Genomic DNA, 24555 nt, shown 5'->3' with positions numbered 1-24555 from the left:
AATGCACGTCTTCTCTCATCAAATAAATAATTTTAATGCAATAATATTACATAAATTTATATAATTGAGTTCTCCATCCTAAAGTGTGATGACATGCTGTGAGGGAAGTAAAACTGAAAGGAAAAAGTTTAAAATTGCCCCCTAGACAAAAGCTGAAGCCAAAAGCAGGCCCTGGAACTACCTGTTCCAGAAACGAGCTGATCACGAAAGAGTAATTGCACCAGCTGGTTCAGCCACTTTGTTCCAGGAACTAGCTAACCATAATAGCAGCTGACCATAGTAGCAGGAACTGGTTAACCATAAAGTTAGATTAAAATCTTAAAGAAAAATCATGAGAAACAGGAGGTTCTTCCTTGTGATTTGGTAACAATCATGAGAAACAGGAGGCTCTTCCTTGTGATTCGGTATAGACTTTCTTTAAATACCCCTTCTCCCAACAATTCAAGGTCGAGCTCCTCTACCTCTGCTTGAGATATGAGTCTCGACCCCAGTGCACTGGTTTCTATCATCCCTATCAATAAACCACTTGTTGATTGCATCAAGATCAGTCTCTCGTGAGTTCTTTGGGGTTCACTTCATCCCGAGACTTGAGTGAAGGTCTCCCAACTCCGGGGGTCTTTCAAAACAATTCTGTTTCTAAAAAAATAACACCAAACATTTTAATCTCCTAGCAACTATATTTGGTTGATTAGAAATATAGGTGACTGTCTTAATTAGGGTCTTATTGCTGTGAACAGACACCATGACCAATGTAAGTTTTATAAAGGACAACATTTAATTGGGACTGGATTACAAGTTCAGAGGTTCTGAATGGGCGTTCCTTCAGGCTCTGTTCTAAACTTTGCCTCCCTATCCCCTCCCAAGAGTATTCTTTTTTTTTTTTTTTCAATTTTTAAAAAATTATTTATTGGTTATTTTATTTATTTACATTTCAAGTATATCCCCCTTGGTGGTTTCCCCTCCACAAACCCACTATCCAATCCCCCTGTTTCTACGAGTGTATTCCCCCAACCACCCCCTGACTCCCACCTCATCACCATAGCATTCTCCTACGCTGGGGCATCAAGCCTTTACAGGACCAAGGGCCTCCCCTCCCACTGATGCCAGATAAGGCCATCCTCTGCTACATATGCAGCTGGAGCCATGGGTCCCTCCTTGTGTATTCTTTGTTTGGTGGTTTAGTCCCTAGGAGCTCTGGGGTGTATGGTTAGTTGGTATTGTTCTTCCTATGGGCTTGCAAACCCTGTCAGCTCCTTCAGTCTTTCCCCTAACTCTGCCATTGATGTCCCCAGGCTCAGTCTGATGGTTGGCTGCAAGCATCCGCATCTGTGTTGGTAAGACTCTGATGGAGTCTCTGAGGAGACATCCATATCAGGTTCCTGTCAGCAAACACTTCTTGGCAATCGTGTCTGGGTTTGGGGGCTGCATATTGAATGGATCCCCAGGTGGGGCAGTCTCTGGATGGCCTTTTCTTCAGTCTCTCCTTTACTCTTTGTCCCTATATTTCCTTTACACAGAAGCAACTCTGGGTTAAAATTTTTGAGATAGGTGTATGGCTTCATCCCTCAACCGGGGGCTATGCCTAACCTCTGGATATATTCTTGTTCCCCTTTTAAAGAAGGAATGAAGCATTCGCATTTTGGTCATCCTTATTGAGTTTCATGTGTTCTGTGCATTTAGGGTAATTCGAGCATTTGGGCTAATATCCACTTATCAATGAGTGCATACCATGTGTGTTTTTCTGTGATTGGGCTACCTTGCTCAGGATGTTTTCCAGTTCCATCAATTTGCGTATGAATTTCATAAAGTCATTGTTTTTGATAGCTTAGTAGTATTCCATTGTGTAGATGTACCACATTTTCTGTGCACATTCCTCTGTTGAAGGGCATCTGGGTTCTTTCCAGCTTCTGGCTATTATAAATAAGGCTGCTATGAACATAGTGGAGCATGTGTCCTTGTTATATGTTGGGGCATCTTTTGGGTATATGCCCAAGGGAGGTATAGCTGGGTCCTCAGGTAGTTCAATGTCCAGTTTTCTGAGGAACGTCCAGACTGATTTCCAGAATGGTTGTACCAGTCTGCAATCCCACCAAGAATGGAGGAGTGTTCAAAAGGAACATTTTAAAGTGTAATTTTATATTCAAAATAACTGGCTATTCAGCTTGTAGTTGAATGCAGTTGACAGCATGTATTTTTGTTCTTATCCATATTCCTACGGAAAATATAAACATGAGACAAATAAAGCTCGTCAGCTCACATAAAGCTTAATCCTTCTTATAATAGTCATGCTATATTTTTTTTATTCTTCTACCATAAAATACATACTGAACACAGATTTGCCTCCCTTTGATCCTTCAGTACCCCTAACCCTTTTCACCTCGCCTTGTCCCAGGTCTATTTCCCTTCAGAAAAAAAAACAAAAACAGGCATTTCAGGGATATCAATGGAACACAGCATGATAAAGATAAAACAAGACTAGACAAAAAGCTTCATATCAAGGCTAGTCAAGGCAACTCAGTAGGAAAAAAAGGGGTCCCAAGAGTAGTCAAAAGATTCAGATGTAAAAGTAAGACAAGAAGAAGGTGGAGCCATGATAATTTCAGAAATCTCACTTATTTGACTAAGTTTTTTCAATTATATTTGAATAGAATTAATATTTACCCTTTATATGCTGGTTAAAGTAGTTGCTTTATAAGTAACAAAGATGTGTGTAGATTTGCTCTAATGCTTGTATGATGTTAACTGGGTCTCCAAAATTTTAAGAGAAACTGCACATAAGATGCTGGCGGTCACTGCCTCTAGTTTGTTTTGATTGACGAATAAAGTTGCCAGCAGCTAATGACTAGGCAGGGAGTCAAGGCATGATTTAGGATTCATGGGCAAGGGAATGTGTGTGTGTGTGTGTGTGTGTGTGTGTGTGTGTGTGTGTGTGTGTGTGTGTGTGTATTAAGATGCTCAGGTTGGGAAGGCTCTGAATGGCCATTCCTTCAGTCTCTGCTCCAAACTCTGTCTCAACATCTCCTCCTATGAATATTTTTGTTCACCCTTTTTTAAATTTATTTTTTCTTTTATTGGATTTTTTATTTACATTTCAGATGTTATTCCCTCTCCCCGTTTCCATGACATAAGCCCCCTATCCTATTTCCCTTCTCTTCTGTAAGGGTGTCCACCTCCACATCTATTCCCCCTTCCCATTCCCCTACACTGGGGAGTCCAGCCTTGGCAGGACCAAGGACTTCTTCCATCGGTGCCCAGCGAGGCCATCCTTTCTTACATATGCACTTGAAGCCATGGGTCAGTCCATGTATAACCTTTGGGTGGTGGTTTAGACCCTGGGAACTCTGGTTGTTTGGTATTGTTTCTCTTATGGGGTTGCAAGCCCCTTCAGCTATTTCAATTTTCTCTCTAATTCTTCCAACAGGGGTCCTGTTCTCAGTTCAATGGTTTGATGCTAGCGTTCACCTCTGTATTTGATTTGCTCTGACTGTGTGTCTCAGGATACATCTATATCTGGCTCCGGTCAGCATGCACTTCTTAGCTTCATCGATTGTACCTAGTATTGGTGGCTGTATAGATGTGGGCCCCATGTGCAGCAGGCTCTGAATGGCCTTTCCTGCAGTCTCTGTTCCAAACTTTGCCTCTATATCCCCTCTATGGATATTTTTGTTCCCCATTTAAGAAGGACTGAAGCATCTGCATTCTGGTCATCCTTCTTGAGTTTCATGTGCACTATGCATCTTGGGAAATTCGAGCATTTGTGCAAATATCCACTTATTAATGAGTGAATACCATGTGTGTTTTTCTGTGATTGGGTTACCTCACTCAGAATAATATTTTCTAGTTCCATCCATTTGCCTATGAATTTTATGATGTCATTGTTTTTGAGAGTTGAGTAGTACTCCATTGTGTAAATGTACCACATTTTCTGTATCCATTCCTCTGTTGAAGGGTATCTGAGTTCTTTCCAGCTTCTGCCTATTATAAATATGGCTGTTAGGAACATAGCGGAAAATGTGTTTTTGCTGTTTGTTAGAGCATAATTTGAACATATGCTCAGGAGTGGTATAGCTAGGTATTCAGGTAGTGCAATGGCCAATTTTCTGAGGAACCTCTAGACTGATTTTCAGAGTGATTGTAACAGTTTGCAATCCCACCAACAATGGAGGAGTGTTCCTCTTTCTCCATATCCTTGCTAGCATCAGTTGTCACCTGAGTTTTTGATCTTTGACATTCTGAATGGTGTGAGGTAGAATTTCATGGTTGTTTTGATTTGCATTTCCATGATAACTAAGGATGTTGAACTTTTTTTTTTTAGGTAATTCTTGTCATTTGATATTCCTTAGGTAAGAATTCTTTGTTTACCTCTGTACTTCATTTTAAATAGAGTTATTTGGGTTTTTAGAGTCTAACTTCACGAGTTCATTGTACATATTATATTGGATATTAGATCGCTATCAGATTTAGGCTTGGTAAAGATCATATCCCAATCTGTTGGTTGCAGTTTTTTCCTAATGACAGTGTCCGTTGCCTTACAGAACCTTTGCAGTTTTATGAGGTCCGTTTTGTTGATTCTTGATCTTACAGCATAAGCCATTGGTGTTTTGTTCATGAAAATTTCCCCAGTGCCTATGTTTTCGAAACTCTTTCCCATTTTTTCTTCTATTAGTTTGAGAATATCTGGTTTTATGTGGCAGTCCTTGATCCACTTGGACTTAAGTTTTGAAAAGGATGATAAGAAGGGTCAATTTGCATTCTTCTACACGCTGACCTCCAATTGAACCAGCAACACTTGTTGAAAATGCTCTTAATAGTACTAAAGTTTTGAATGTAAGATCCAGATATTACAGAACGCATAGCTGTGACAAAATCATCCTCAGAGATCCTGAAATGGATTGCTATTCCATCTCCCTGCCTCCTGAAGTTCTTTCTGGAGACTTGCTCCAAAACTGTTTCAGGAATAGCTGGTGATTTTCAATGACTTCTGTTCATCTACTCTTTCAGATAGAGCTATTCAAAATTTCAGATAAGCCTGAACCTTCTAAGCATGCAGAGACTACATAACAGGTGCTAAAAGTGCCTCTCTTAAATCTAACTGATTTTTCCAATTTTTTACCTCCCCACCCCTTAAAATTATATATATATTTCATTGCCCCTTTTCAACAACAACGCACAGGTATAATAATTGTTCCTCCCTTCTTCCCTACCCTTTTCTTCCTAGGAAAAATGAAAGGTGGTTGAAGGAATAAGGTGGATAGAGTAATATTAAAAGGAATTTGATAAATGAGATGGATTCTAAATTTAGTCTTAAAGAAAACATTGCATTGACATAATCTTAGATTAGTAGAAAACTATAATTGAAATAAAATTGAAGATATAATTTTGTACATTGGTACAGAATTTATATATTTATACAGATTTAACATTTTCATTGCCATAATTTTTTATATCAATACAAAATTTGATCAATTAATATGTTTACTATTAAGTAGGCATTTTCCCTATGTAACTCATTTAAGAATATAAGGTTTATACTCAGTTCTTCTAATAGCTGTTATTCCAAACTGTTTAGATGATTAAGTAATGCCAGTTGAAGGCCAGATAGTAAACTCATGGTTATATTAGATTCTTATTTACTCATAATAATGTGTCTTCCACATTATTCAAATAGAAGTAGTTAAGAGTAATTAAGGTTTAACAGTTCAGATATACCACATATTTAGTCTTCAAAAGCAACAGAAATCCACAGAATATGGCATTTGATATTATTTCATTATTAAAGAGCATTTGACTATAAGACCTGTGTGCTCCTGACACTATCCCCATTCCACTTTAAGGAAGATATTGAGCATCATTACCTGTGGGCAGAGTTGCTTCAATTGTGGCAAGGCAGTCACTGAGCAATAATTGCCCTAACTCATTTGCAGACAAAATATACTGTCCAGGAAAGCGCACACAATGCAGGATAGTTGATAGCATAGCTCTGCCAAGACTATGTAAGCTATTCCTTTGTAAATTCTCCTTCATGTAATGTCTGATGGTCCTGAACCATAAGGCTAAAGATAGATGCTCCAACATTTTGAGGAATAGGGGACTGTCCAGAAAGTCAGCTGTCTCAACAACTTGTTTAAATTTTGGAAGCTATGTTTTTCTGTTCTCAGTATATTCATGTAATATTTAATTCTTTCTCAGATCTCTGACAGGGTTGAACACTAATTATAGTCTCATAATCAAACTTAAGATTTTTAGCATTAAGGAAAATGTCCTAGATTTGAAAGGCTGGTTTTCAGATGATAATACAAGTTAAAATCAAAACACAATTCTGGTCTAAAATTGTGAACTCTTTAAGTTAGGTAAATATAAGAGTAATGTTGATGGACTGGACATTATTAGTATACATCATACTTCATAGTTTACATAATAGTTATAACTACACTCATTGTATATCTGAGAGACAAGGCCTTTTCTCATGAACAGGTAGAGGGAAATGTGAATTTGGTCTAATGCTTGTATGATGTTAATTAGGTACCCCAAATTATATTAGAATCTGCATGTAAGATGCTGAGAGTCTCTGCCTCCAGTGGTTTTGATTGGTAAATAAAGTTGCCTGTGGCCAATGGCTGGACAGGGAGACAGAGCCAGGATATTTTAGGATTCCTGGGCAAGGAACCAAGAGAGAGGGGGAAAGGTAGAACTGCCATGCTGGAAAAGGAGTAGATGTCAGGCCTTAAAGCTGCAGAAGGTTGAGCATAGCAATCATGCAAGAGCTGGAGAAGAGTAGTTCCAGAGTGTGCCCTCTGACTGGGCCTAGAGCCACAATGATGAATTAAAGATTTTATTAAGTAATTAATCATGAATATTGGAAGGGAGTCATAAAATATGTAGAGGTTTGGAAGTGGCCCTTCATTGAACTGTTTAAGCATACTAATATATAAGGCTGCATGTGAGTGTCTTTAATTCGGGAACCCAGAACATTTGCAAAGGAGGTGAGGAGAGTGTAGCCACTGCCAGGTGATTTGAGAAGGGTTATTTGGTAACAACAACAAAAATAATGTTTATTACACATTTAATCTATGCCTACAAACAAGTGAATAGAGGGTTTTAGCTTCCTGTGTTCCCTTCATCCTCTCTTTCATCTAAAAGATAGAGGGAATAGAGACTTCTAGCTTAGGAAACCAGAAGTATGGAAGACATATTCAAGGTAAAAATCATGATCACCATTTTCACTATGTGTTTTTTATTATTATTATAGTGTTGAAACTTAAATGGCATGAGAAATTTCACTTTGAGTGTTAGTAGCGAAGTGACTGCTGAATGCATACAATTTACATGTCAACTTCAACTTTTAAGACTGAGTTTAGTGTATAAAGGCCAATTAAAGACTGATTATATAGTATATTAGTCTTAAGAACTATTTTCCACCAGACATATACTAGAAATGTGTATGTATGTATCCTTCAGATTTGTGCCTCCTCACCTATTCCTCACATTTCCATTCTTGTCTACCACCACACATTCTATTTCTATTTGAATCTTTAAAACTACTTGAGTTCATCAAGCATTTTTCTTGATGAAAAGAAAAAGTATTTTTTCTTGACTCATATATGATTTATTTTACTTAATAATATCAGGGATTTTTATTGTAAACTGTAAATGACCTAGAATACTGGGAAGAAATTCTCAGTATTGTTTCCTTCAGCATGGGCTGTAGGTAAGTCTGTGGGAGATGTTCTCATTTACCTTAGTTGATATGAGAAGATCTAGGTTGAAAGTGGGTAGCATATCCTAGGCTTGGGCCTTGATAAGAACAGAGAAAGCAATTTGAGGATTATGTTTACAATTCTCTGTTGTTCAGGATGGATGTGATATGCCTTGCTGTTTCAAGTATCACCTCCCTTGACGTTCCTGAAATGGCAATTTTGCAATTATAAGCCAAATAGACAAATAATTCTTTTTGTCTAACCTACTTTATATCAGGGTATGAAATGGAACTAGAACACTTAGAAGAATTTCCTTCTAATTTATCCATGTTGTTGCAAATGATGTGATTTCTTTGGATGTCTGAATAATACTTTATTATCATCATTGTAAATTCATGTGTTCATTTATAGATGGACAATAGATTTTCTAATTCCTAGCTATAGTGAGCTATTTTCTAGTAATAGGAAGATGCCCATCTCGTCAGGATTCTGACTTCATTTGGCTGAATACACAGAAAAGGATGTGGCAGACCACATATTATTTAACAACTAATTATTTAGGATCTTTCATTGTAGCATTTTCTTTATGTAAATGATATTTTAGATTTACTATAGGTTAAAAACTTTTCATTCAGAGCAATGAACATAAACAGGGTAGAGCACTTGGCTAACAGGTGTGGGGCCATAGTGTCATATATAGTATAGGTGGTGCTGGTGGGGTGTTTCCATGTACAGTCAACAAACAATGTTGCCTCTGTTTTTACAAGTGAAGGAGTAAAACGCTTCTTTCCTATTGTACCACAGTGTCTTATTAAAATAAAGCACTGATGGGATATGAAAATGTAAAACATATAAGAACAGAGTACTTGATTGGAGCACTGTCAGAATATGCAGTATCCCAGCTGACATATCACTCAAAAAAACCTTTTAAGAGTATCATATATCCCGGTTAATACATTCTAAACTAAATTTGTACTTCATTTTAAAGAAAGGCCACACATAGATTGAATGAAATTTAATCATAAATCTAAAAGTGAAATATCAAGAAATTGTTTATTCTAACTTGGGTTTCTTCCTGAGGATTGACTCGGCTGTCAGAAAAATATAAACACAACCCAACCTCCCACCAACTAGTTGGCTTTTCTAGAATTCTGTTATCAGTGTTCCCAGCTACTCTCTAAATCATATGGTTGTCTGTCTCTAAGAAGTATACTTTCACATGGCCTATTTAGAGTTATGACTGTTATAGTTTGGACAAGTACATGTTTTGAATGTTCTTGATGATTTTTTAATGTCTAGGTGAGACAGAAGTGTGTACATGGAGAAATCAACAGCCACTGCTTCACTGACTGATCTGGAAATTATCCACCCAATTATAAGCTGTGTTGGCATTTCCAGATGCTCATTAGTTATTGCTTACTCAGAAGACTGACTATGTTGGTCTTTATATATTTTTAGGGTTATTAGAGTGTGAGCGTACACTGTAATTATGAGATGCAGATGAGCAACCATCTGCAGAAAGTTCTCCTCCTCTCAAGGACTCTCAGATCAAACTGAGTCATATTTCACTGATGAGTTTCCCCTGGATTAAACTTCATAGTGCTGAAAATGACAATAATTATGGTGCTCAAAATATAATGCATGTTTGGACAAGAAACTTCCTTCTCCATTCTTGTGTACTTTTAAATTAACTTCCACAATACATAACTCATATGATACTCTATGAAGCCCTTTAGGTTAAGATATTTATTCATGTTGTAATTGGGCTATTATTGATAAATAAGCAATTGATTTCAGACTGTAATTTGGAGACTCAAAGCAGCAACGTAAACATTTGTTAACATTTGTTAATGATACTCTGCTCATTTATTCACTTCAAATGTTCCCATGAGTCTCAAAGACTCATGTTATCCAAGATATATTTACTTGAACATATGCAATGGAAAATTTACATCTAAAAAGACAATGGAAGACAGCACTCAGCTTGAGCAGTTTAATCTATCATCAGAAATGGAAAACATTCAAATCAGCAAAGTTTGCTAAAGACAAATTTTGAGATTATTTGAGCAAGTATTCTGTTTATCGTGTTATCCTCTATCTTGTGGGTTACATATCGAGAAATGCATTGTTTCAACACTATGAATAATAACAGTATCCTTGTGTATGATTTTTGAAATCAATAATTCTGTTTTGAATTATAAAAGAAAAAGTAGTTTGGGAGAAGTAAATTCAGGGACACATAAGATTAATTCTATATTGAAAATTTTTCTTCCAGTCTCATTGTTCAATTATTCAACCCACATTTACTGGATGCCTATGAAAAGCAAAGGTCTATTGTGCATTTGTCAACCCTTAAGACAAACAGTACAACAAGTTTTGAGGTTTTTTACAAGGGAGAAAAAGGACATGACAAAGAATTAATGGCATGATCTACAGACTGTGTATGTGGAGCTTAAGACCTGTCTCAGTGCACCAGTACCTGATGCTGGGAGATGAATGGCTTAGCGCTGTTCTGCTTGGAACATATCACTCCTGCCAGCCGGGCACTAACAATTATCACCCAATCCAGGACTTAAACTGTGACTGTGATAGAGTGGCTGATGTCTTGCTGCCTTTGAATAGAGTGTCCCCAAAGATGGGACCACTGGTCAGCTGCCATGGACTAGATTCTCCACGGTTGGGGCAATCTGGTCACCTTGCTGCCCAGTCCGGACCTGGAGCCACCACAGCACGAGTGTCAAGCACTGGCAGAAGCCCATGGGTGGAGGAAAAGACCTCTACGACTGGCTGATTGACCCTGCTGAAAGCCGAGGGACCTTGTCACAGATGGGAACAGTTCTCTTCATGAATGAAGGTCAGAGACAAGTGGGTGCTGCCATGGTGGACAACACGATGTCATCTGGGATGGCTGAACCTCAACCCCCCCCAGTACATCAGTGCCAGATGCCTTTGCCATCTTTTGGATGTCCTGGTGAAGCCAACAACTGTGAGTACTATTCATTGCTCAGGATACCAGGAGGAAGTGATTCAGTGGCATTGGACAGTAACAAAGCAGATAAAGTGGCTCGGGAAATGGGTATGCAGGAGGCTATTCTGGTTACAGGACTGCAAAAGACAGCCACTGGGAAATGGGATTGGACTAAGGGATGGCCCCACTTAGAATGTACAACAAAAAAAAAGGCCCAAATTGTTTAAATGAAAAAAAAAAAAAAAAAAGACTCACTTTGCCAAATACAGAAATGGACTCATTTAGGAGATAAGAAGTTTGTCCAAATAGTTAAGGTGTATGTAATAGACTTTAAGATTTTAGCCAGAGAGATAGTAGAAAGTATACAGTGAATGCTTAGCAAGCAAACAGAGCAAAGAGACCTAGAGAGTTTAGTGAAAAGTCGAAGTGAACTTCACTGAGATAAAACCAGGAAAATATAATCACAAGTATCTCCTAGTGCTTGTAGATACTTTTTCAGGAATAGATAGAAGCTTTCCTCACCAAACGAGAGACGGCCTCTGCAATCATCAAGAAGATACTGGAAGAAATCTTCCCCAGGTCTGGAGTGCCCAAGGTAATCTGGTCAGACAACGGGCCTACTTTTCGTTGCCAAGGTAAGCCAGGGGGTGTGGCCAAGTATTTAGAAGGTCGATTGAAATTACATTGTATTTACAGACCTCAAAGTTCAGGACAGGTAGAGTAAATAAATAAAACTCTAAAAGAGACCATGACCAAATTGGCCATGGAGACTGGCACAGACTGGGTGGCACTCCTTCCTTCTTCTCTCTTCAGAGCAAGAAATACCCCTTCCAGATTAAGCCTTACCCCCTTTGAGATCTTATGGGGCCTCAGCTCCCCTGACTGTGATAGATGATGTTACTGAACCAACATGTCATAGTAATAATGATTTGTATGCCAGGCTAAAAGACCTACAGGTGATACAGAAAGAAATCTGCTCCCAGCTGACAGCAGCCTATGCCTTGGAGACCCAGAGACATCCCATCAGTTCAGGTCGAGATTGCAGCTACACTGAGCCCAGACACTCGAGCCTCGCTGGAAAGGACTGTACCTGGTGCTGCTGACCACCCTGACAGCCGTCAATTCTCAGCCCTCACCAGCCGTGTACTAGCTGTTAGGGCTGAGAGCTGGGACCTAGAGGGAAATTCAGTCATGTTTGTCCTGGGTTCTATCAAGATAGGTGTGGGGATAGGCTTGATTTCCATTACAAATGATGTAACATTGCATATGTTAGTACTCCTAATACTTCTTGGGACTGTGCCTCAGGAACCAAAATCTGTATAAGTTTAGAAGTTCTAAAAGCTAGTCATGACCTTGGTGTGTAGGTTTAGATAGTGTCCAGATTGGAATCCTGATGCTAAAGACTTAGTAAGACTGAAAAAAAAAAAAGGAGTTGAGAATTACTTAGGGCTAAGGCTATCTAGGTGCTGCAAGGGCAGCACAAGGACATCTGCTGTTGCAATGCAAGGCTTATAGAGAATTCAGAACTGCCATTCAGGAGTAATTAAAGACTCCATGAATAAACTTAGAGAAAGGTTAGACAAAAGGCAGACAGAGAAGGTTTGAGAGCTGGTTTGGTAGATCTCCTTGGATGACTACTCTGGTATTTTCCCTTATGGGACCCTTCTTAGTTTTGCTTCTGCTTCTGACTATAGGTCCAGACTCCTACAAAAAGATAGAGACGCATCAACAAGGTTGGTTTGAGTCTTGAACCGGGTCTCCCTGGATGACTACCCCTACTTCTCTGCTATATGGCTGGGCCATTACTAATAATTTTCTTGGTTTTAGTTTTTGGACCCTGCGTGACAAACAGGTTAATTGCTTTTTGTTAAAATCGAGTGAGTGCTGTCTTTGTTGATGGTTCTGAGACAACAGTACCAGTCAGTTAGGACAACTGGTGAGACCAAATATGAGAGTTGATATCAAAATTCTAAGATTAGAATTACTTAGTAGAAGAAGAGGGAATGAAAGGAAAATTATACAGATTTAAGGTTTAAAAATATGAAGTTAAAAAGAAAATTCAGACTCAGGACTAAACACTGTGAAAAGCAAGTCCAGGCAGCCCCTGCCCCTGCCGTTAGGGACTAACAGACCATAAAGATAAAGAAAAGGAATGCAGGAACCAGCCTGAGTTATCAGGACTAACCCAAACCATCTGGCAGAAGGGCACCTCCCCAGCTTACTCAGAGTCACACCTTAACCAGATGTCCTTCAAACCCTGATACGCCTTTAGCTCCTAAAATCCTGTACACTCCAGTCAATACGTACTCTCTCCTGCTGTGCTGTAATCTCACTGCCATGTTTAAATGAGCCAATCACCTATAGCCAGAAATTAGCCAATTGTGTGTAACCTCGCCAAACCCCCTAACCTCCCTATATAAACCCCGAGTTTGGAAGCTCAATCGATTCCTCTGTCTCCTGTGTGAGATACTTAGTCGACCCGGGATCCCTGAGTCGACCGGGATCTCATTAATAAAAAGCTACCTCTTTGTTACAAAAAAAAAAAAAAAAAAAAAAAAAAAAAAAGAATTAATGGCATGTATGGGAAGAGTTGAATTGATGCCTTCGCTAAGTAATGCCCTGTTATGGATTGGATATTAAATGGTACCCAATATACATGTATTGAAGACTTATGTCTCCAGCTCACTGGTGCTTGAATCATGAGGATACTATCACAGATTGAACCATGGATGCATTTATAGCTGAATAGGCTCCTAGAAGGAAAGTTACATTAGAGGGAGTAGTTCACTACAAGTGTGCCTATTATTTGTATATCTGTATATCTTATCTCTCACTCTTTCCTATTTGCTTCACCCTTTCCAATCAGTCGTAAGATGAATAACATTCAACACCCCAGCCATAGGTTATGGGTATGGGACTAAAGGCTGAAATTTCTAAAACCTGCAGCTAAAACACTCCTTTCCTGCATTTACAGGTATTCTTTCATCACAATAGTGAAAATGGACTGACATATTCCAGAAGAGGATAAATAAGTATAAAGACCAAAACTAGTTTTCACTCTGGTAAAGCAATTTATTTCTAGATTATTCTAGATTAGTGCTGTAGGTGTAGAAGGTCTGTCATCATTTTTTACAGATTTAGTCTAGGGATTGAAAAACTCTGATGTAGAGAGAAATTAGAAAGTCAACAAATGAAAAGCTACTCAATGCACCATGGAAGTTGAAATCAAAGCAGATGACACACTCCCACTAAATACACATTTTTTTTTTAACAAAGAAACGTTTCCTAGGTTAGGTAAGGATGTAAAAGAACATTTTTTCTCTTTTATATCACTAGTGTGAGTAAAAATTAGTAGTGGTCAGATGGTAATGTATATCATGAAGACCATTATGTCAGTCCAACCTTTGATATTGCATTAGAATATACAGGCTTCCATGGTTAAAAAAAAAATCACTAGGTATTCATCAAATTAGCTCAGTGAATGTCCATTATATTAAAGCAGATTATTTTCATTTTTCTTTTTTTTTTCTTTCTTTTCTTTTTTTCGGAGCTGGGGACCGAACCCAGGGCCTTGGGCTTGCTAGGCAAGCGCTCTACCACTGAGCTAAATCCCCAACCCTATTTTCATTCTTCTTTCTTTATTCCTTCCTATTTCTTTCTCTCCCGCTGTAGGTGTCTTTCTTGGAGCTGAGATTTACATTCAGGGCCTTACATATGCAGAAGAAAATTCTGAAATCAAAAGAAATTTTGCTTGCTGCCTTCAGTCACAGACCCCAGGGCAATTCTACTGTATGGTAGTCCAGTTCTTTTCTTTCTTTTCTTTTCTTTTTTGTTTTTTTCTTTCTTTTTTTTTTTTTTACCATACTTGAGTCCAGATGGATGAGTCTTAAAGTTTTTTTAGATGGTATAGATGGAATGGAGAGACAAAGATAGCAGGCTGCCTAAGTTGGTAAAGGCAGAGGACTTTTGAGGAAAAGACGAATACATTGTTGGAAAAGAGTAAGTTTTCATTTCCCAGAAGACTGTCTAGAATATCCCAGATTAAATGTAAAATAGCCAAAAGCAACTTCTTAGATCTTTGGGGAAGTAAATTAATGGTATAAAATGCAATCATGGCAAAAGGATAGCATGCTGTGCATATTCGGTATGAAGTTGTACATGGAGACAGAAAAATGGTACTGTGTAGCACTACAGAGCAAAGGGAGTTTAGTATTAAACACATTCATGCTCCAAGTCTAGTCTTTCTTTTTGGCTGTTACACCAATATTTATTTTATTTTTAAATTTATTTTGATTTTTGAAATTACAAATAATTAGCTCTTTTTTTCCCATTCCTTTCTTCTACTCCTTCCAGTGTATCTCTCTATATTCTTTTAAATTCATGACCTTTATTTTTAATTGTTGTTCCATATCTATATCCAATTATCTCCATCTCTTTTTCTATCTCCATAACTCTCTATATATCTCTATTTGTATCTTTCAATATCTCTAGTCCTATCCCTAACCTTATCTATATCAATTTCTTTAACTATATCCATATACCTCTCTCTCTGTCTCTCTCTCTTTTCACACACACACACACACACACACACACACACACACATACACACACACACAATATATATATATATATATATATATATTCCTAAATTTATAAATATAGCCCATTTACATTATATAATGGTATTTTATGTGCATGATTCACTTAAAGATGTCTTGAATGGTAGTGACATCATGATCATTTAGTGAACAATAATACACAGTCTCTTTTCAGTACTCTTTAGGGGAAAAAATAAATGCAAAGGTTTTTGTCAAACAGTCACAATTCCTATGTCTTCAGAAAGACAGTAGTTATCCCTTTCTTATTCTCTTAGTCTATTAAACCTTGGAGACTCAATAGTATTAGAAGCATCACTGTTAGACTGAACAGTATACAAATAACTTAACCTTTGCTTGCGATCTTTTCTTCTACTGGTTGTAATCTTATTGAAAACTAACACTACAAAATAAACAGTCCAACATTCATGTTATTCTTTACTCCATTAGGAATTCTAAGATTTAGTTATGTCAATACCACTTCCTCTCTACCCACTGTTACTCATTTTGGTAAATTTTAGCAATATTCAAATTAACTTTCATGAGAAGGTGCCTAAATTTTGAAATGCAGATCGAATATAAGTTACATTATAGCACAGATTCTGGAAGTTTACATGAATAGTAGTGTTTTTACATAAGTATCAGTACTCTGGATTTTTCTGTTTTATTTTATTTTATATCATCAGTTTCATAAAACTGTAATAATAAATCTTCAAACATATTCAAAGGGTTACTTATTTGCAAAATTATGGCTTTGCCACCTATTACAGTATGTATGCATATGCACTTAGTACAATAGAGTTCATTAAATGTTTTCTAAGCTGACGAGAAAATATATGTATTCAAATGGATCTGCCCCAAGTAGAAATAAATTTACCAATATTTCATTGAGATGGTTAATTCATGTCAGATTGTTATTACTACAATAGAATAATCATGTTTTGTATAATACTATGTAAAAATCATAGTATACATACATTCTTAAAAATTAATGATCACCATATTGTAGACTTAAAATGTAGCATAGAGACCCACTTCTCTAGGCTCCATATGCAGGCCCATGAGATCAGTAAGAAAGTTCTACTTTCTGTAAAGCTGGCTCTTGATGCCATAAATAGTGGATGACTGTTTTTGAAGTGTTCATGAATTCATATTGTAAGGATTTTATTGGACATTTTTATATTTATGTACATAAGGAAAAGTTGTCTATAATTCTCTTTCTCTCTTAGGTTTTTGTGTAGTTTAGGTATCACAGTACTGTGTCCTCATTACAAAAAACTAAGCAATATTTCTTCTGTTTCTATTTTGTGAAATAATTTGAAGAGTATTGGCATTAATTCTTCTTTGAATATCTGATAGAATTCTGTGTTAAAATAATCTGGCCCTTGGGCATTTATTGTGGGAAGACTTTTAATTACTTTTATAATTTGAGGCTGTTTAAATTGCTTATCTGATCTTAATTTAACTTTAGTAGGGGGGACATATATTTGATCATTTTCTTTACTTCAATAGTTTTTTGTTTTGTTTTGTTTTTTGTTTTCATGTTTTTTTATTGATTCTTCTTGTCATTTAATGAAAGCTGTCAGTACATTTTTATTATCTCAATAGAATATTCTGTTCCCAGGATATTAAATGAGGAAACAATAACAAATGACTAGTGCTTGAGTATAACCTTAAAGAATAATACAGCCTTCTTTATGTCTGCTTTATACCTGATATTTGTGGCATATGCGGTTCAGAATCTAATAAGTTTCACTCATTCATTCATTCATTCATTCATTCATTCATTCATAAGATCTGATGATTCAATAGCATGAGATAAGCCCCAACAACATTCATATTTATAATCTGGAAGTAGTTTAGGTATTTATTTAACCTATGGAAAAACTGAATTGCTCAGTCCATCAAAAAAGTCACAGTATTGTACATATAATGTTATATGTAATATATGCAATATATATATCACATTAAAATAGCTCATAAAGAATCATAATTTCTAAAAAGTGATTTTTAAAAGGAATAATACCGATTATTCATAAAAGTGAAACAACTCACTTCAGGTTTTATATACCTTTGTTTCAAGAGTATTAAGTATGTTGGCATCAATGACCCTAACCATAAGCACTTCATCAATGGTCAATTTGTCAGAGTTTTTCAAATTTAGACTCCTGTTGGAAAAAAATATTTGAGCCATTTTAATAACTCATGATATAATATGCTAATCACTTTACAAAATTATTTATAAATATTAATGGTGGGCCACTGCAGGTTTTTATATTGTTCTGGAAATCATGAGGAATTTTTAAAGTACACGGGACAAGACACATTCAACATCAAACTTAGTAAATTTTATATAAATACTTTGAATTGTTTATCAAGAAGAAATTATAAAATGCCTTCAGAAATTCTTAACTTAGAGCTTATAGAATCTGTTTCTGTATGATAATAATCAAAATTCAGGGCCAAAAAGATATATGGTGTGTGGTGTGTGTGTGTGTGTGTGTGTGTTTGTGTGTGTGTGTGTTTGTGTGTGTGTGTGTTGTGTGTGTGTGTGACAGGGAAAGGAAGAGAGAGAACCATATTTCACCAAATGGTGCAAAGGGGTTGAAACACTTCAAATATCTTAACATTCTCTTCAGTTTATACACATAAATTGAATGATGTTTGCATATACTTTTTCATCTGCTAATTATGCAGTCAATGTAAACATCCACCCAATTTACAGAATTATTGTACTTAGTCATTTTAAGTTAATAACTTAGGGTTTGATGTCAGTTAACATTCTGAGCATTATGTAATTCTATAGTTGTATAGAAGCATGTCTAATAATACATTAAGGTTCCCATTTCTTTCCATTTCGAATTTCTCATCTGATCTCTGGTTTGTTATATTACTCATTTAACTATCTAGTGTCTTCTTGTAGCAAGAACAAGATAAAGCAGAAAATGAAACAATTAGAGAGTTAAGTTTAGCGTGTACTAAAGGTGTGACACCAACTAGTTATAAAATTTCGGACTGACAAAGTGTATCATACTTCAGTTTTAATTTTTATAATGCATTAATTTTCATCAATAGAGTCATGTACTTAAGAAAATGATTACTTTGCTACAATATGCTTAATAAATATTTGCGGCATCAATTTGCGTATAAAATAGTAGCTGTTTTGCACATAAAACTCTCTTCTTAATTTTTTCATTTTTCTTCCAATTTGTGACTAGGTGACTAATTGGATCTTTCTAGAGGGCAGACAAAACTGTTCCATACCACATAATGATTCCTGTATAAGACTGACAGTAATGGTATTTCATTCTGTTATCTCTGGTGTGAAAACGTCTTTGTCCTTAAAATATTAACTGATACACAATATAATTTTACTATTATATTTTCTCCTCTTTTGTTTCATATATATATATATGTGTGTGTGTGTGTGTGTGTGTGTGTGTGTGTGTGTGTGTGTGTGTGTGTGAATACTTTCAGTTTGTGTTAATATCACAGAATCTTGGAAATAAGTAAAGTGACGGTGCTGCCTGAAGCCTACTCACAGACTAACCAGTTATGTAAATTCAAGCACTGTGACAGTGAGTTGCTACACAAAATGTATACATCCTAAAATAATAAACACAAATATTGCCAAACATGCTATTTATAGAATAGATATTTTAAGTCGGTGTTTTCTAATACATTTAGTAAAACACAAAATAAAAATCAACTGAAGAATAACCTTCTAAACTAAGGGAAAATACTTCACATGTAATTTATGGCACTATGTTTATATTTTTACAATTTAGTAATTTTGGAGCAACATCTAATAACGTTCGCAAAGGAAAACATAGCCATGGGAAAACTATGATTATTAAGCTGTGCTTCCATTTTTTTATGCTCTCTAGAGGTTCTCCTGCTGGGCTGACATTTGCAAGGTTAGCATGCCAAAAAACATCACTGCTTTCAAGAACTCAAAGTATAAATAATACTTTAGATTTCCTTTTACATGTTCAAAAATTTATATAATCAAAAATCTCATTTTTATAAATTATAATTCTATAACACATATCCTAATATCATCTGCATAACTTATAAGAGGAATACTTTGAAAATTTTTCTGATGTATACATTTTTCATTTTTAATTTAAATTTAAAAGTAAGAATATTATCATGAATATAACTTACGAAAATCAATGTTTTAATTAATAATATAAATTACAGTAAAATTAGAATCCAGATATGAATGAAAATAATCATAGCTTTCTAAGAAAATTCTTTATTACTTCCTCATAATGAAATTCAGGGTAAAACAGCCATGCATGTCTGTTGATGTGCTAGTTTGATTAGACCATTTATATCCTCTCCTCCAAGAATAAAGACATATTTTCCCCAAAGAACATTAGAATTACTAGAATCTAGAAGCTTCAGAAGACAGAAGTAGAACCAATGAATGCACACAACATGGTGAGAGACTGAAGCTCAACCTAAGGAGATTTTTGTTAATAAATAATTTGCTCTTTGCCCGAGAACATAGGGAGTAGGAGGCATTCAAAGCATTTACTAGGAGGTTTCAAGGATGGTCAACAGAGAATTAGCACAGTAGTGAAATCTTCAGAGGAAATGTTCATAGAACATTTTCACAGACCAATTGAGAAGAGAGCTGAACAAAACCAAGTGCCTGATGAGAATGATCAGTTTTAAGAAAAGGAGAAATGCTAAGAGATTTTTGTCTTTAAATGAAAATGAAATAGTTTGGATGTAGCTCAATTGGCAAATACCTGCCTAGCATCCAGAACGCCCTGGATTCAATCTCTAGCAATGCACAAACAGGGTGTACACACTTGTAATCCTAAGCTGTGGGAGGTAAAGCCAGGAGAACCATGGGTTGAGAATTATCCTCCAGAACACAGCAAATTTTATAGTATCCAGAACTATATGAGATACTGTCTACTTCTCCCCCAAATGGAAAATGAATAAAAAATAAATGAAAAATTCCTTAAAATATTTTAAAAACAACAGTGAAATTCCCATTTGGATTGTTGCGAAGATATAGAAAGAATATCACGCATTACGTGTACCATATAATTTATGTGCATAGAGTATACAATATTTATATTTTCTTACTATAAAGTTGTAAAAGTTTGCCTGCTATATATTTAACTTTATTAAAGTGCAATAAATATAAATTTTATAATCTGAATGATAGTTATGATCACTTACATAAATGGAATGCTCAAGCATGAGGTGCTGTTGAAAATGTTTTGGAATACTAGATTGTAATTTAGTTTTATTATCGATTTCCAGTTAGATTTAGTTAAATGGAGTTTAAACATCACTGAACACTGATGTTAGTATGCGTAATATCAAGATGAGACACCTATACTAGGCATATTCCTTGTTGCTATACCATATTTTCCAAAATTATGAAAACTTGTTGTTGGTAATGTACAGAAAGCCTAACATCAAAATGTACAAGAATAAGAAAAAGCCTTATTTTGTCAAGCACGATTTACTATTTATCAGTCTTCTTGGAAAGTAGGATGTTTACATTTCGGTATAACACTGCCATCCAATAAACTGGATTGCATACACAATAACCTGCACTGAACTTTAAGAATTTTTAACTTGCTATGTAGGAGTTCAGTATTTTAATATTCTTATAGCCAAGTGTTGGGGCAGCCAGATGGAAGGAATAACACTGCATATCATAAAATTTCAAAATTCCACAAGGAGGAATCTAGAATTCCCACAGAGAACTGTTAGGAAGCATACCCGCAAAGATGCAAACTGAGCGATATGAGGGCTTAATTCTTATTGGCTTCTATTATCAGGGTACTGGAAAAGGGTTACTAAGTTAAGAAAAAGATCTTCTACAGTGAAAAAAATCATTTTAGAGCTGTTAGAATACTGAACACCTGCTTCAGTGTCGCCAACTGGCTTCACAGGGACACATTTTCTTAATGTTTATGTTTTAAGAGTGACGTGCTGAAATTTTTAGGGTGAAAACTTCAGAACACTTCTGTTCATTAGCTGGTTTCTCAAAGACTAGTAGTAGCAAGGAAAGCAAAAGATTTTGTGAACCCATAGGATGCTTTTGTTTTATCTATTGACATTCTGACTAATGTGCTCAAACTGCTTACACCCGTTTAAACGTAAGTAACGTATTCTCAGAAACATAGATACCTAGAAAGCTGTCCTTCCGATATTGGAATTTATCTAGTTTAAAGGCTTCTCTTTTCTTTACCATCTCCTTGCAACTGGCCTGGAATAAAGCTACACATCTATTATTCATTCCTGACCTGTGGGTTGCCCACAATTCAATTGAGTTGTACCCGCATCCTCCAGACTGAGGGAACTGTAAGATGAATTGATCACAAAATGAATGAGTATAGATAGAAAGAAAGACAGTGAACTTAGAAATTACAGTACGTAGAGGTCTTGGAAATACGAACAAAATAGCAAGCCAGATATTAAAGGTTAAGAAGGAACCACCCAGGCAATAAACTAGAAAGAAAGGAGATACTGGTTGGAGATCGAAACACAGATATTAAAAAAACAAGATATAGCTCAGACATAGTGGAGGGCACCAGCAGAATGAAGTCAGGTATCTGAGCAACTGGCATACTAGTGGAATCATATAAATTAATTTTAAAGAAAAAAATAATTAATGGGCTATAGGGAATGGCTGGTCCCTATAGAGTACTACAATAAACAGAAATATATTAACAGTTTCAGTAGTTCCACTTAAAAAAACCATACTAACATACATGAATGAATAAGAAAGTTATCTATAGCGTCATAGTGAATTCAAAAGTCAAACAAGGAATCCTTTATAAAGAAATTATTTTAAAGGATGAACAGTATCCTTATTGAAACATGTACAAAGTGATGGCTAGATTTCAGCAAGTCCTATGAAAGCATGTGTTTTTTTCCCCCAAGCATTGAAGGTGACTTAGAATTTTAATGTTCTGAAATTTTATATTCAGTAATGAGGATAAGTGAAATAGGACATGATGCGAAAGTCTCAATTTACAAGCAGTTTCTGATGAGAGAGAGAGAGAGAGAGAGAGTGAGAGAGAGAGAGAGAGAGAGAGAGAGAGAGAGAGAGAGGAGAAAGACAAAGACAGACAGAGACAGAAAGGCAGAGAGGAGAAAACTTATGTGACCAAGTTTTCTCACAGGAAGCAATATTTTGTATTCAGTGTAGTTAAGGGGAAACAAAATAAACAAAGATGGGTAATATTGATCTTTTTGAAGGACATAAATTAGAGGTTAGGGTACCCGAGAAAACTAGAATTTGCAGGATAAAGAACCTGAAAGGAAGTAAGTAGGCAAAGAACTTCAAAAAATAATTAAGATCTGTATTTCCTCTCCAGGCTGCATAATAAGTGACCTCAAACCCACTGACTTAAAACTGTATGCTTCTGTTATCTGGTATCTGTTTTATGTTGGGTGTGTAGCCACAAGTTAACAAAATTTCTTTCTTAGCATCAGTGAGCTGCAATTCAATATCTACTGGGTGCTTTCATTTCATCAAAGGTCGACTGAGGAAATTTCTGTTCAAAAATATCCTTGGCTTGTAGGCAGACTTCATTTTCTTGGAGTGTCATAAAGCAGGGGGCCCTGGACTTTTGTGAATGTAGGCCAAAGTTTGCCTCAGGCCTGAGATGCCACACACAAGCCTTGCTTCATGGGTTGCTTTCGTCCTCAGTAATGGTAGGAGAGTGAGTATTTTCTTTAATTTTCTAACAAGGAGTTTCATTTTATACAAGCAATTATTGAATTGACAACTCATCATCTTTATTATATTTTTTTGAAACAGAATAATCTATAAGCAAGTCACACGGCCTGTTCAGACATGAGGAATGGCTATGCAGAGCTCATCTCTAATGGCCAGCAATCATCAGGGCCAAAGAGTGTTCAATAGCTCTTGGATAAAATTAAACTCCACTTGTATAGAAAGGGAATCTACAAGCCTGAATAGACTACAATTTTGAGAGGGAGTATAACATGATCTGGTTATTTATAACACATCCAGCATCATACTAGAATGCAGAGTGGGGAATTTTCAAGTTTTCTTTCAAATCTTAAACAAGAGAAGATGACTACTTCCACCACCTTTATTCAATATAGTATAAGAATCCCTTAGAGAAATTAGAAAAGAAAAATTTAAAGCGAATATTGTTTGGAGATAACTGGGAGTGGGCAATTATATCTTATCAATTGGATCTAAAAAAAAGAAAGAAAAAGAAATGGGAGAACAAATATCATTTAGATTATTTGATAAATCTTAAGATCATATTATTATATATTTACCTAAATTATATGTAATATATACATGCATACATAATATCTTACTAATATAAATTATATGTACGGAAATATACACAATTATCCAAATATATGTACTTGGATAATTTTCTTTGGAAATTATATTTGGAGTTATATGTACATATCTGTCCTATAATTCAATATGTATATCTGTATCTGTATCTATCTGTATCTGATCCTCTAAGTGCAATGGACTAACAAAATCCTACTACCAAAACCCAAGAAACATTCTGTCAAAGGTTTGGTCAGGGCAGTTCAAATAACTACAAAATCAATATTGACTATCAATGGAGCACTTGGTTGCTACTGAGGACTCCAGAGAATGCCTCTTTTGCTGAAGACACCATACACTTAAAATACACTGTTCAGATGACTTGAAGTATCTCTGTCCTGAAAGTGTCTCCTGAAAAATTGCCAAGGAAGGAAATCAATCCACTCAGGTATAACTGCTATGAACTCATAATTACCAACATTGCAAGATATGCCTAAATGTATAACAAATGACACTCACATGTTCATAGCAAACAACAGCTCTCTGATTAGACTTAAGACCTACTGACAAGGAGGGAAGTCCTACATGGTTCTACACATCTTGCCAGTTTCCTAGGCCTTGTGACATCAAGGAGTTTAGAAAGGAATCTACCATTGCCATTTTGCTAGACCAGCATAAATCCTTTCTACTTACTATAACTTATCTTTAAGTTACACACTGTAGGCAACCAATTCCTTTCAAAAAAACCCTCTTCTTGTAGTTAACCCAATACTACACACCATCACATAAACTCATCACATTACACAACACAGAGATCAACATATTGTGGAAAGTCTAACTGCAACAGATACATCTACATGACAGCTCCTGCATTGATGTGTCAGAGAGAACTAAACAAGGACAAGAAAGAGAAATTATGAGAGGTAGAATATCAAGAGGTCTAATATGAAATTGTCTCACAGAAATTGATGATCAGACAAGGCCAGAAGA

The sequence above is a fragment of the Rattus rattus genome, chromosome 5, assembly GCF_011064425.1.
Source record: "Rattus rattus isolate New Zealand chromosome 5, Rrattus_CSIRO_v1, whole genome shotgun sequence".
NCBI lineage: Eukaryota > Metazoa > Chordata > Mammalia > Rodentia > Muridae > Rattus > Rattus rattus.
The sequence above is the reverse complement of the archived record's forward strand: the minus strand, read 5'-3'. Positions refer to the sequence as shown.